The sequence below is a fragment of the Hordeum vulgare genome, chromosome 7H, assembly GCF_904849725.1.
Source record: "Hordeum vulgare subsp. vulgare chromosome 7H, MorexV3_pseudomolecules_assembly, whole genome shotgun sequence".
NCBI lineage: Eukaryota > Viridiplantae > Streptophyta > Magnoliopsida > Poales > Poaceae > Hordeum > Hordeum vulgare.
In genome coordinates, this window is record NC_058524.1 from 275,893,763 (window position 1) to 275,908,765 (window position 15,003).

Here is a 15,003-nt window from a genome sequence, read left to right on the forward strand (position 1 = left end):
GACTGCTAAAAATTCCTTCTCCGTAGTGGCATAGTTTCTTTGGGCACTGTCTAGAGTTTTACTAGCGTAGTGAATGACATTCAACTTCTTGTCAACTCTTTGTCCTCGAACAGCACCAACAGCATAATCACTAGCGTCACACATGATTTCAAAAGGCAAGTTCCAGTCAGGTGGTTCAACAATAGGTGCGGTTATCAAAGCCTTCTTAAGTATTTCAAAGGCTTCCTCACAATCCTCATCAAAAACAAAAGGAACATCCTTCTGCAAGATGTTGGTAAGAGGCCTAGAAATCTTAGAGAAGTCTTTAATGAACCTTCTATAGAAACCAACATGACCTAGGAAACTTCGTATACCTCTGATATCTGTGGGGCAAGGCATTTTCTCAATTGCATCAACCTTAGCCTTATCAACTTCAATGCCTCTTTCAGAGATTTTGTGTCCTAAGACGATACCTTCATTAACCATAAAGTGGCACTTCTCCCAATTCAAGACGAGGTTGGTTTCTTCGCATCTCTGTAAGACTCGATCAAGGTTGCTGAGGCAATCATCAAAGGAAGACCCGTAAACGGAGAAGTCATCCATGAAAACCTCGACGATCTTTTCACAAAAGTCAGAGAATATAGCCATCATACATCTTTGGAACGTGGCAGGTGCATTACATAAGCCAAAAGGCATACGTCTATATGCAAAGGTACCGAAAGGGCAGGTGAAAGTGGTTTTCTCTTGATCAGATTGTGCAACAGGTATCTACGAGAAATCTGAATAACCGTCTAGAAATCAGAAGTGAGTGTGTTTTGATAGCCTTTCTAGCATTTGGTCGATGAACGGCAAAGGATAATGATCTTTCCTGGTTGCCTTGTTCAGTTTCCGAAAGTCTATCACCATTCCATATCCGGTAATAATCCTTTGTGGGATTAGTTCATCCTTATCATTAGGAACGACGATGATACCTCCCTTCTTAGGCACGCAATGTACTGGACTTACCCAATCACTATGAGCAACAGGATAAATGATTCCTGCTTCCAGAAGCTTTAATATTTCTTTTCTAACGACCTCTTTCATCTTAGGATTTAATCTCCTTTGATGATCAGCAACTAGTTTAAAGTCAGGATGGGTTTTAATCTTGTGCTGACATAGAGTAGGACTAATACCCTTAAGATCATCAAAAGTATATCCAATAGCAGCGCGGTGCTTCCTCAGAGTTTTTAGTAACTTCTTCTCTTCGCGCTCTAAGAGGAGAGCACTAATAATGATAGGATATATCTCCTTCTCATCAAGGTAGGCATACTTAAGAGTATCATGCAACTATTTAAGCTCGAACACAGGATCACCCTTTGGTGGGGGAGGATCCCCAAGCAGTTCAATAGGCAGATTATTCTTGAGAATAGGATATTGTTCTAAGAAAATTTTATCTATCTCATCTCTCTCCTCCATATGCATATCATATTCATGCTCAAGCAGATATTGCTCTAAAGGATCCGTAGGAGGTACGGCAATAGAGGCAAGAGAAATGATTTCATCCCTATCAGACGACTCTCTTTCATGGGTTTGTCTTCCAAACTTGGAGAAGTTAAATTCATGAGACACACCCTCGAAACTTACTGTGACAGTCTGCTTAATGCAATTAATGTGAGCATTGACAGAGTTGAGAAAGGGTCTACCGAATATGATGGGACAAAAGCTATCTTGTGCAGTACCAAGGACGAGGAAATCAGTAGGATACTTCGTCTTACCACACAGGACTTCTACGTCTCTCACAATTCCTAGGGGGCAAATAGTGTCTCTATTAGCTAGCGTAATAGTGACATCAATGGGTTCTAACTCAGCAGGTGCAATCTCATGTTTGATTTCATCATATAGAGAACGGGGTATTTCTCTAACACTAGCTCCCATATCACATAAACCATGGTAACAGTGATCTCCTATCTTAACAGAAACAACGGGCAGGCCAACTACAGGTCCGTGTTTGTCTTTCGCGTGAGGTTTAGCAATTCTAGCGGAGTCCTCACAGAATTTGATAACATGCCCATCTATGTCTTCGGCTAAGAGATCTTTGATAATAACAACACTAGGTTCCACTCTAATCTCCTGAGGGGGTGCAAGTGATCTAATGTAACCCCTACATATCACAGTTCGAGCTTTAGAATAATCCTTTATCCTAGCAGGGTATGGTGGTTTCTCAGTGTAAGCACAAGGAACAACATGATCACTAAAAGCAATGACGTTCTCCTCAACTAGATTGGTTTTGACTATGTTGCTTTCTACAGGAGGATAATATTTAAACCACTTCTCTTTGGGAAGATCAACATGAGCAGCAAAAGATTCACATAGAGAAGCTACTATCTCAGAGTCAAGTCCATACTTAGCGCTAAAATCTTTAGAAGTGTTTGTCTCAACAAAAGATTTAACGCAATCAAACTGGAAATTCATACCTGACTCCTTACCTTCCTCCAGCTCCCAATCTTCAGAGTTGTGTTTGATTCTCTCCAATAAATTCCACTTGTGACCAATATCCTTCTTCATAAAAGAACCGGCACAAGAAGTGTCAAGCATGGTACGATCTTCATGAGAAAGCCGAGCATAAAAGTTTTGAGTGATGATTTCTCTCGAGAGCTCATGATTGAGGCATGAATATAGCATTGATTTAAGCCTCCCCCAAGCTTGAGCTATGCTTTCCCTATCACGAGGCCAAAATTTATAAATAAATTTCCGATCACGATGTACTATATGCATAGGATAGAACTTTTGATGAAATTCCAATTTCAACCGATTGTAGCCCCATGATCCAGTATCATCAGATAGCCTATACCATGTCTACGCCTTATCCTTCAAATATAAAGGAAAGACTTTCTTCTTTACCTCATCCTCGGGCAAACCTGCAAGCTTAAATAAACCACAAACTTCATCTACATAGATCAGATGCAAGTTTGGATGTGAAGATCCATCTCCTGTGAAAGGATTAGCCAGCAGTTTCTCAAGCATACCCGAAGGAATTTCATAAAAGATATTTTCAGTAGGTACCTCAGGTTGAGGAGCAACTTCTCGTGCTTCCGTTCGTGGTGAAGATACCCCAAACAAACTCCTCAAAGGAACAATTTCCATAGTGACAAGTGACAATAAATGTCAGCACAATATATAAATGTTTCCTTACCAATTTGCACTTACCAAAGGTGCTTCACTCCCTGACAACGGCGCCAGAAAAGAGTCTTGATGACCCAAAAGTATAGGGGATCAATCATAGTCCTTTCGATAAGTAAGAGTGTCGAACCAAACGAGGAGCAGAAGGCTCTGATAAGCGGATTTCAGCAAGGTAATAACTTCAAGCACTTGAAGTAGCGGTAACAAGTGATTGTGTAGTGAGGTGAAACGTAGCAAGCAAAGAGTAACAAGTAAAAAGTAGTAGAAACGGTGCAGCAAGTGGCCCAATCCCTTTTGTAGCAAGGGACAATCCTGAACAAAGTATTATAGGAGGAAAAATGCTCCCGAGGACACACGGGAATTTCTGTCATGCTAGTTTCATCATGTTCATATGATTCGCGTTCGTTACTTTGATAGTTTGATATGTGGGTGGACCGGCGCTTGGGTACTGCCCTTACTTGGACAAGCATCCCACTTATGATTAACCTCTCTCGCAAGCATCCTCAACTACAAAAGAAGAATTAAGACAAAGTCTAACCATAGCATTAAACTAGTGGATCCAAATCAGCCCCTCATGAAGCAACGCATAGACTGGGGTTTAAGCTTCTGTCACTCCAGCAACCCATCATCTACTTACTACTTCCCAATGCCTTCCTCTAGGCCCAAATATGGTGGAGTGTTATGTAGTCGACGTTCACATAATAGCACTAGAGGAAAAGACAACATACAGCATATCAAAATACCGAACGAATATCAAATTCACATGACTTCTATTAACATGACTTATCCCATGTCCTCAGGAACAAAAGTAACTACTCAGAAGAAATAATCATAATCATGATCAGAGTGTAATGAATAGCATCAAGGATCTGAAATAAACTGTTCCACCAAGTAATCCAACTAGCATCAACTACAAAGAGTAATCAACACTACTAGCAACCTTACAAGTACCAATCGGAGTTGCGAGACAAAGATTGGTTACAAGAGATGAACTAGGGATTGGAGAGGAGATGGTGCTGATGAAGATGTTGATGAAGATGCCTCCCCTCCGACGGGAGGAGTGTTGGTGATGACGATTGCGACGATTTCCCCCTCCGGGAGGGAAGTTTCCCCGGCAGGATCGTCCTGCCGGAGCTCTAGACTGGATCTGCTCAAGTTCCGCCTCGTGGCGGTGGCGAAACCACGAAAAAGCTCCGTCCTGATTTTTTTCTGGACCAGGACACTTCATATAGCAAAAGAGGGGGGCTAGTGGGCCATCATAGAGCCCACAAGCCCCCACTCCGCCACCAGGGGGTGGCGGTGTCAGGGCTTTTGGCGCCCTGGCAGCCCCCCTCCGGTAGTTCTTTCGCCCAGTATTTTTTATATAATCCCAAAAAAATGCACGTAACTTTTTAGGGCATTTGGAGATGTGCAGAATAGTGGACTAGGATTTGCTCCTTTTCCTGTCTAGAATTCTAGCTGCCTGAATTCTCCCTCTTCAAATAAACCTTGCAAAATAAGAGAGAAAAGGCATAAATATGGTACCACAAGTAATATAACAGCCCAAAAAGCAATAAATATCAACGTGAAAGCATGATGCAAAATGGACGTATCATGCCTCAGGGGCCTTACTGGTTATAAGGCCACCTGCCACCCTTGATATCGTGCACGAACATTCGGTCGTTATCAGGGGTGGCAGGGCTTGACCCCGTAGCTGCGTCCGTTCATTCGGTCGCATGCAACATCATTTGGGAAATGTGCGGAACTGGATCTTGGCGATGCAAAGCCGCTCGAACGTCAAAGGGGGCTCTTGAGCATCGCGCCTGAGGAGCCTTACCGGTCACAAAGCCACTTGGCCTCTGGGTCAGGGCCTTGCTCCGTGAGGTGCCTCACCGTGGCAGGGAAATGTGCGAGACTGGATCCTGCCGACGTAGAGCAATAGAAAATCCCTCAACCGGTCTCAGGAGAACAACCGCGCGGGACCCGCATCAACCCACGGCAACTCTACATCCTCCTTCAATCCTTCCGGAACCTACTTCATCCCATGACACTCTCACGTACTAACGAGCTGATGCTGTATACGCACAGGACCCCCCGAGGACGCGAAAGGGGTCCACCCCATGCCTAGTGGTAGCCCTATGCCCTGCGCTGGGGAGAAGACGGCGATAATGAACACAGTCCACCAATGACTTGCGGAATTAGGCGCCTATGCCTCGGGGGTTGGGACACTCCCGAGGCCAAAGCGTCCTCGCAACCTCCCATATACACCCCCACCGTGACACTCTCACGTAATAACGAGCCGAGGTAGTATACGCACAGGGCCCCCGAGGACGCGGAAGGGGTCCATCCCACGCCTAGTGGAAGCCATACGCTCAGCGCTGGGGATAGGGGCACCCAATCCAGTCCACCAATGACTATGCCCCCAGCTGGCAAAGGAATCAACTCAGTCCAGCAATGACTGTGCCAGCTTAGGTGCCGGCGCGGCCTTTTGCTTGCTTCTTCTTCGGTCTTGAACTATCTTCTGCTGAACTTAAACTTGTTGATTCCGAAAGCTGGTTTTTAATTCTCAGTCCCGATGTTTGAAAAACAAAAAGGGGGGCAAACTTTCTCTTGCACTTTCTCGTTTCGCCAGCTTTAAAGACTCCTTTTTCGGATGGCATTTTTTGGAGATGAACGCTCCGCACCGCCCCTAGGAGTCAAGGAGCCTGAAGCAAGGACTTGCCGGCCCAGGGGAAAACATTTTTCAATGGTCAACCCCCGCTCGGGGGTCCGGACCGAAATTTGATACCACCACAAAGAGTCCCGGGAGGCCTTAGGGCCCCCTGGGGCGATGACCAAAGGAACGGAGTGCGAAATCGCTCGAGTGCCAAAAGGGGGCTCCTGGGCACCGCCTCAGGAGCCTTATGGGTCATAATGCCACTCGCCACTGTTGGTGCCGTCCCGGAGCTCCGGTCGGCGTCAGGAGTGGCGGGGCCCTTCCCTGTGAAGTGCGAACCTAACGACGGTGGGGAAATGTGCGGGACCGGGGCCAGTCAACGTGGAGCGGCTTCAATGTCAAGGGGGCTCCTGAGCAGCATGCCTCAGGGGCCTTACTAGTCGCAAGGCCACTCGGCCACCCAGATGTCGACCATGTCGGCAACTGGGGCAGCACGGCTTTGCGCCCCGAGGAACAACCTTGGTAACGGGTTGCGCCTTACGGAGGCAGGGAAATGTGCAGGACTGGTACCTATAGACATAGAGTGCCAAAATGGTCTTCACCCCGTTTCACCTACAAAACAGGAGCTACTCAGGAGGGGATACGTAAGAGACAAGCGCAAACCCATCTGGTTTCACGTCAAACTAACAATGAATTAAAAACATGAGTACTAACGAAGGGATGCAGAGCCTAAGGAATCAGCTGCGGCGAGGAGGGAGGCCATCGACCAAGCGTGCAGCGACACGGGCGGTACCTCAGGAGGACGGGACCTCCCGAGGGACCTGGCCACCGTTACCTCCGAGTGATAGCTGGGGCAGCGACGAGCCCTATGCAAGGAAGTCGAGCTGCAACGACTACCAGCAGTGAGTAGTCGACCCATAAGCGAAAGGAAAAATGGAGAATGACGAAGGTAACGAACAAAAGTGTAACGCCCAACAAGGCAGAGTTCTTGGCCTGACATTACAGGGGAAGGAAACGGAAACGAGGGGGGCGTCTAGGGGGAAAGGCCGCCGACGCCACCCTTGGCGCCTGTGGGCTAGGCGTCGAAGGCCTCCTCCTCGCTGGAGAAAGGCGCCCGGACATACCACTCCACTAGGGCGTCCACGTGCGGGCATACTTTGTCCCGGAGAAGGCGTCGGGGCTCAGCGGGCACCAGCTCGACGACGCGCTCGAGATCGAGCTCTAGGACAAGGCAGCGCAGGTTGGAGAAGACAAGCGTCAAGGCAAGGCCCATAATCTTGCGCATGCCGGACACGTGGTCCTCCTCCATCTGGGAGATGCCGGCCTCGAGCGCCTCCACCACCTTCTCTAAGAAGGCGAGGTAGCCCCCGTCGCTCCTCAAGTTGGGCAGTGTCGGGGCCTCCCCCATGAAACGACGCGTCGCATCGGCCGCCCGGCCGGCGATGCCCGCTAACTGATTGACCCAGTTGAATGCCATCGCCCCGGCGTACAACGCCTCATCTTTGGCGGCCAAGACGGCGTCGATCACCTCCTAGATCTGCTTCTGCATCGACGTCAGCTCGGCCTTGGCCTTGGCTTTGCCCTCGCGGGTGGCCTGGAGGGCGGCCTCAGCACTCGCGAGCCGAGCCCGCAGCCCCTCCACCTCCTCCTGAAGCTCGCTTAGCCTGAGCTTCTTGGCCGAGGGTGCTCTGGAGAAAAGGAAAGATCAACAAACAAGCAGTAGATGGGACGACAAGGAGAGGGGATCCAGACGAGGGACTTACCCATCGCTCAGGGCCCAACGGTGGTGGAAGCGCGGCGAATCGGAAGGCCCTCCGCGGCTGCCCTTGTGGATAGATGAAGGCACGGAAGGTGCCGCGCACTTCCCCGACAAAGATCACCTCCGGGGGACGCCATGAAGACGAGGAACAAAGGGAGAAGAGGTTTTTTCACGACGAAGCAGAGGAAGCAGAGAGGGAGCTCAGGGTTGCAGTGCCTCCCCCTTGCCACGGGTGGGGCAGATTTATAGACGAACCGCTGCCGCCGAGCATCGTGGGAGCAAGAGCGTCGCACGCCCCTCGGGCGCCACGAGGTGGGATACCTCCCATGTAGCCCCACCTGTCAACCGATTGGTCACGTTCGTAAGGGCCGTTGGACATGGGCCGGCGGCGCCGATGCCCTCAATGGAGCAATGATGGCCTGCGTGGTTCCTGGAGATCGTGTCATCGTGGTATGGCGCGTCCCGGATGCCTCGGGAAGCGAGGGCATTGCCGCGTAGCGGCTAGACATGTGTGCCGCCTAGCTCGCACGCAATTAGGGCCCACAACACCTCTAGTCGTCTCCAAGGCTTCGCACGGACGCCAACCCGAGTGCACCGGGGGCCGGGGGCTACTGTCGGCATTCGGGGAATGGGGGTACCCAGACCTGCCTGCCTACCGCCCAAGGCCGGCCCACTTCATCAAGCAAACAAACGGGCCCAACATCACTCAAGGCAAGGCCCTCGTGAGGGGCCAAGCCTCACGAGGAGGAACGGCATCAAGACTCGCAGGGGGCCTCCTGAGGACCCCTCCGGAGTGGCAGATATTCCGAGGTGAGGCCCGACCTCAGGAGTCAAGGCTGGCGTAGAGGAAGGAGACACGGCCAGCAGACAGCAGGATGAAGTAGTTTCCCCTTTGGTGCAAAGGGGGAAAGGACGAACACAGGTTCCCAATGCTTCTCCTAAAAGTTTCCATTATGGTGCAACAAGACCATGGCTGCTTGCCGGAGGACGGACGTCATCCCTGAACCCACCCCTGCAGCATTGGCAACCATTTTGCAGGCGAAGACTACTTTTGGACACGGGAAGCATGTTCCCATGTCCCCCTTTGAAATTTGCCGTTGTAGGATCCCTTCCCGCCGAAACGATAAGGGAAGAGGACCAGGGCCTCCACTATAAATAGAGAGGGTAGATCACTTCATAGGGGGGATTCCGATTCATTCTCATTCACCCATATTCACACCACTAAGGCCACCTAGCCTCAGGAGGCCAAAGAACATTGTACTAGTTCATCCACCAACCTCTACGAGAGGCAATCTACCAAAGCAGGAGTAGGGTTTTACGCTTTGCAGCGGCCCGAACCTGGGTAAACGGTTGTGTTCTGTATTTTCCTCAACATCAAGTGAGTTCTTCGTTGTTCCCATCGAGTAGCGTGCTATGAGAGGATAGGCCATGAGAGATCTTCGTACATGCCCTTGAGTTCGAATCTTTAGGGTTTTGCGGAGCCCGAAATCCGATAGGATCCTCATGCCATCCTTGGTACGCTCCTTGTAAATTGTCATCAAGCATCAGTTCTGTTCGATACTGGGGCATCACGTTCTTTCATCTCAGAAAGATATGCCTGTTTGCATGACATGTCATTTTGTGATATGCCAACTCAACTTGAAATTCAGACTCCAAGGTCTGGATGCCAAACCTCAAGGATAAGCTATGGAAATGAAAACCTTGTTGACAAACTTGTATTCCTTGCTTCGTTGATAGCTCTCAAGTCTTCAGATATTACCATCATCTTGTGTATGGATTGGCTGATAGCTCATCTTGCCAAGATTTATTTATTCACCAAGCCAGTTTAGCTTACACACCCATCTGGCAAGAAAGTCAATGTTTCTACTCGAGTTGCAAAGCGTCTTCTCTACTCACTCAATGCCAACTCTCTTCCCGAGCTAAAAGATATGTCAGTGGTTAGAGAATTTTCGGATGTCTTTCCAAAAGAATTGCGAGGCATTCCATCCGACTGGGATGTAGAGTTTGTGATAGACCTCACGTGAGGAACTATCCCAATTTCCACAAGAACTTATAATATTGCACCCTTGGAGCTGAGCTTAAGAAACAACTTGATGAGTCCTTGCAAAGGGGTTTCATCCGTCCTAGTTCTTGTCCTTGGGCTTGTCCCATTGTCTTTGTGAACAAGAAGTAGGGAATGGATCAAATGGTTGTAGATTACCGACCCGTCAATGTGGTCACAATAAAGAATAAGTATCCACTCTTGCGGATCAATGATCTGTATGATCAACTTGCTGGATCCTCAGTCTTTTCCAAGATGGATTTGAGGTTATGCTACCATCAAATCAAAATAAAGAACAACGACATTCGCAAGATGACTTTTGTCACTCGTTACGGCCAGTATGACTACACAGTCATGTTCTTTGGTCTAATTAATGCTCCAACTACATTCTCCTGCGTGCTAAACTCGATCATCATGGAGTACTTAGATAAGTTCGTTATGGTTTACCTCGATGATACACTGATTTAATTGAATAATGAAGCTAAACATGTTGAGTATCTCATACTCGTGTTAGAAAATTCAGAGAGCATCGTCTCTACGCCAATTTCTCCAAGTGTGAATTTTGGTTACCAGAAGTGACCTACCCGGTCCATGTGATTTTCGTTAAGGGTATTGCTTTCAACCCATTAAGAGTTCAGGCCATACTAAATTGGACTCCACCTAAAATAGTTAAGCAAGTTAAGAGTTTCCCTGGTTTAGCGAGCTATTATCGCAGCTTTGTTGAGAACTTCTCGAAAGTTGCCAAGCCCATGATAGAACTCTTCAAGAAGGATAAAAAGTTTGATTGGACACCACACCGCGAGCACATTTTCTAGGAATTGAAAAGATGTCTAACCTATGCTCTCGTACTTATGCCACAAGATTTCTCCAAGGACTTTGTTATCTATTGCGATACCTCACGGCAAGGACTTGGATTTGTTCTTATGCAAGATCGACACATGATCTCCTATGCCTCCCCATAGTTGCATCCACATGAGGAAAATTATCCAACACACGATTTGGAGCTTGTAGAAGTAGTCCATGCACTTAAGACATGGCAACATTACCTTCTTAGTAATAGCTGCGAGATTTATCTTGACCACTAAAGTGTGTAGTATATCTTCACCCAACCAGATTTGAATCTCAAGCAAAGACGATGGTTAGAGCTGATTTCGGATTATGACTTAGGAATTACTTATACCCCAAGAAAGGCCAATGTCATGTTTGATTTGTTAAGTCGTAAGTCCTACTGCAACAATCTCATGCTGCAACAAGGTCAACCACTTCTTCTTGAGGAATTATGTAAGCTAAACCTTCACATTGTTCCTCGTGGATCCCTTTCTACCTTGATGGCAAAACCTACCCTTACGGATCAGATCATAGAAGCCCAGAAGAATGATAGAGGAATTTCCGGATCAAGAGAAACATTTCCAAGGGAGTTGCGGGTTGTTTCTCCATAGATGGCCGAGGTGTTGTCTTCTTTGAGAACCGTATGGTGGTTCCTAAGAAGATTCAACTTTGGGAGTTGATCCCTAAGGAGACTCATGAATCTCCTCTCATAATTAATCCTGGTAGTACTAAGATGTATCAGGACCTATGCCATAGGTTTTGGTGGACTAGGATGAAGAGCTAAATCACTGAGTTCATTGCGAACTATGACGTTTGTCATCCCGTTAAGGAAGAGCATCAAAGGCCTACTAGCACCCTTCAGCCTTTAGCTATTCCTGAGTGGTAATGGGATAAAGTTGGTGCAAACTTCATCATCGGGTTTCCCTTGAACAAGAAAGGGAATAATCTTATCCTCATGGTTATCGGTCGTCATTCCAAAGTGGCTTATTTCCTTCGTGTCCGAAAAAGTATCGCTGCTAGTCAGTTGGCGGTCTTATATATTTGTTTAATAGTGTCTCTTCATCGTGTTCCGCTAGAGATTAATTCAGACCATGGAAGTCTTTTCACCTCTCAATTTTGGTAAGTTTCCATAATGCTATGGGAACCCATCTCTCCTTTAGCACTGCTTTTCACCCTCAGTCAAGTGGTCAAGTTGAAAGAGTAAATCAGATTCTCGAAGACATGCTCAGAGCTTGTGTTATCTCATTCGGGATAGATTGTGAGAAGTGTCTTCCATTTATTGAGTTTGCATATAATAACAACTACCAATCTAGTCTGGGCAAATCTTCTTTGGAAGTTCTTTATGAACGAAGATGTCGAACACCTCTGAACTGGTTAGAAACTCGTGAAAGACAATTCTTTGGACTAGATACAATCCAGGAGGCAGAAGAGCAAGTTCGCATTATTTGTGAGAATCTTACAACCCAGTCTTGTCAGAAGAGCCAATATGACCACCATCATAAGGAAGTAACTTATGAGGTTGACGAAAAAGCCTACCTTTGGGTTACTCGTCTGAAGGGTACTGATGTCAGTTGTGCTTCCCCGGCAACGGCGACAGGAATAGTCGTGTCGACAGCACCAGGAATCCTTCTGCTACGGCTATGGAGCCATGCATTGGTGTTCCCTCGAAGAGGAAAGGGTGATGTAGCACACCGGTGGTAAGTATTTCCCTTAGTTTGAGAACCAAGGTATTAATCCAGTGGAGGAGTATCACAAGATCCTGCACAAACACAAAGAACCTGCTCCCAACGCTATGAAGGGGTTGTCAATACCATATAGATTGTGTGCCAAGTGAGAACTGAAAGCAACAAAGCAAAGTAAAAGCGGAGGTGTAAACGATGGATGTGAATAGACCCGGGGGCCGAAGTGTTTACTAGTGGCTTCTCTCATGAAAGCAAGTAGACGGTGGGTGAACAAATTACTGTCGAGCAATTGATAGGACCGCGCAAAGTCGTGACGAGATCTATGGCAATGATTATATCTATAGGCATCACGTCCAAAACAAGTAGACCGATACTTTCTGCATCTACTACTATTACTCCACACGTCGACCGCTATCCAGCATGCATCTAGTGTATTAAGTCCAAAAGAACAGAGTAACGCCTTAAGCAAGATGACATGGTGTAGATGGACAATCTCATATCAACGACAGAGCCCATCTTGTTACCCTTGATGGCAGCTACTTAATGTGTGCCTTGCTGCCCCTACTGTCACTGGGAAAGGTCACCACATGGTAGAACCCAAAACCAAGCACTTCTCCCATTGCAAGAATCATAGATCTAGTTGGCCAAACAAAACCCAAGACTCGGAGAGACTTACAAGGATATCAAATCATGCATATAAGAAATCACCAAAGACTCAAATGTATATCATAGATAATCTGATCACAAATCCACAATTCATCGAATCTCAACAAACACACCGCCAAAGAAGATTACATCGGATAGATCTCCATGAATATCATGGAGAACTTTGTATTGAAGATCCAAGACAGAGAAGAAGCCATCTAGCTACTAACTGCGGACCCATAGGTCTGAAGAGAACTACTCACGAGTCATTGGAGGGGCGATGATGATGATGAAGAAGCGCTCCAACTCCAAAGTCCCCTCCGGCAGGGTGCCGGGAAGGGTCTCCAGATGAGATCTCGCGGAAACGGAAGCTTGCGGTGGCGGAAAAGTATTTTCGAGGCTCCCCTGATTTTTTGTTGTGTTTTAGGGAATATATAGGCCAATGATCTAGGTCAGGGGCGGCCAGGGAGGCCACAGGCCCTGTCACCGCCGCCTCCCCCTGGTGGCGGAGTGGGAGCTTGTGGGCTCCCTGGAGCCCACCTGGCTTGGCCCAAAGGCCCCCCGATCTTCTTCCGTTCTGGAAAAAAATCATTTCAGGGATTTTATTCCGTTTGGACTCCGTTCCAAAATCAGATCTGAAAAGAGCCAAAAACACAGAAAAAAACAGGAACTGGCACTTGGCACTGAATTAATAAGTTAGTCCCAAAAAAGATGTAAAAGGTACATAAAACATCTAAAGATGACAAGACAACAGCGTGAAACCATCAAAAATTAAACATACGTTTGAGACGTATCAGGTACCCATCACGGTATAATGGGCAAGTTGGCTCCTCGTTACATTTGTACTTTTCACATTCTTGATAAACGAGGAGAGGTTGCCTACCAGTTGAAACTACCACCGCATCTTTCTAGAGTTCATGATGTCTTCCACTTTTCTCAACTCAGGCGTTGCTTCAAGGATGCCATCTGTGAAGTGGACCACGGAACACTTGATCTCCCACATAACCTCGCATATCGAGGATATCCTGTTCGTATTCTTGAGCAAGATGAGCAGGTCACTCTTCATCATAATATCAAGTTTCTTAGGGTTCAGTGGTCACATCATTCCGACAATGAATCTACCTCGGAGTGAGAATATTGTCTTCGACTTAAGTACATCGTCATCTTCCCAATGAACCCTGAATCTCGGGACGAGATTATTTTAAGTGTGTGTGAGTTGTCACATCCCTAGATTGAGTTTGCACTAGGATTTATATTTGTCCTTGCATCATGTTAAATTTCCTCTTAAACATGAAATGGGTATGACAAAACCCTAGCACCCTTTGAATTCAAATAGGTTCACCTAAAATTATTTCCAAAGAACTCAAAGTGCCCTTCTAAAATGTTCATCATTTTTAAAAAAATGTGGTAACATAAACGAGAGGTGATGCATATTTTTCCATGTCATTATTTGTTGCTAAATTAAATTAATAAGTATTTCAATTGGAGTTATAAAAATCCGTAAATAATTATATAGCTCCAATAATTCTGGAACTTTTTATGTGGCTCTGGATATTTTACATCTACCCACATATTCATTTTCAAAAGCAACAAAATTGGGTTAGTATTTTTATTAAATCAGGAACACAACTGCAATAAATAGAAAACAAAAATAAATGAAATAGGGGAAATCTTATGTGAGGGCCACGAGGTGGCCGACCCACTGGCCCATTGTGAGTCATCTCCTATCTCTGCCAGAAGGGAGAGGCAAAGGAGGGCATAGCAAGGCCGTCACACCACTGATAATCCACAAGTGTAGCGGATTGTTTGTAGACTATTTTGATAAGTAGGAGTGTCAAACTCAACGAGGGGCTAAAGGTAGAATTCATATTCTCTCAAGTTCAATCGACTAACGATACAACTCTACACACGGTAACACTTACTTTAACTGGAACAAGTATGAAACAAATTTGTGGGAAAGAAACTAGAACTACTTACTAGGTGTGATAGATAGTTCTGCAAGAAAATTAAGAACACAAAAATAAACTTAGGTACTGGTTTTTAGATAAATATGAATTTACTTAGTTGTTTAGTAGAAAGCTTTTTGTGTAACGCGAGAGAAAGATTGTCCATATGCAATTGAATATAACATGATAGATACTTATCATATGCAATGAGGGAGAGACATATGCTAACACACTTTCCATACTTGGATCATATGCACTTATGATTGGACCTCTAGCAAGCATCCGCAACTACCAGAAATCATTAAGGTAAACCCAACCATAGCATTAAA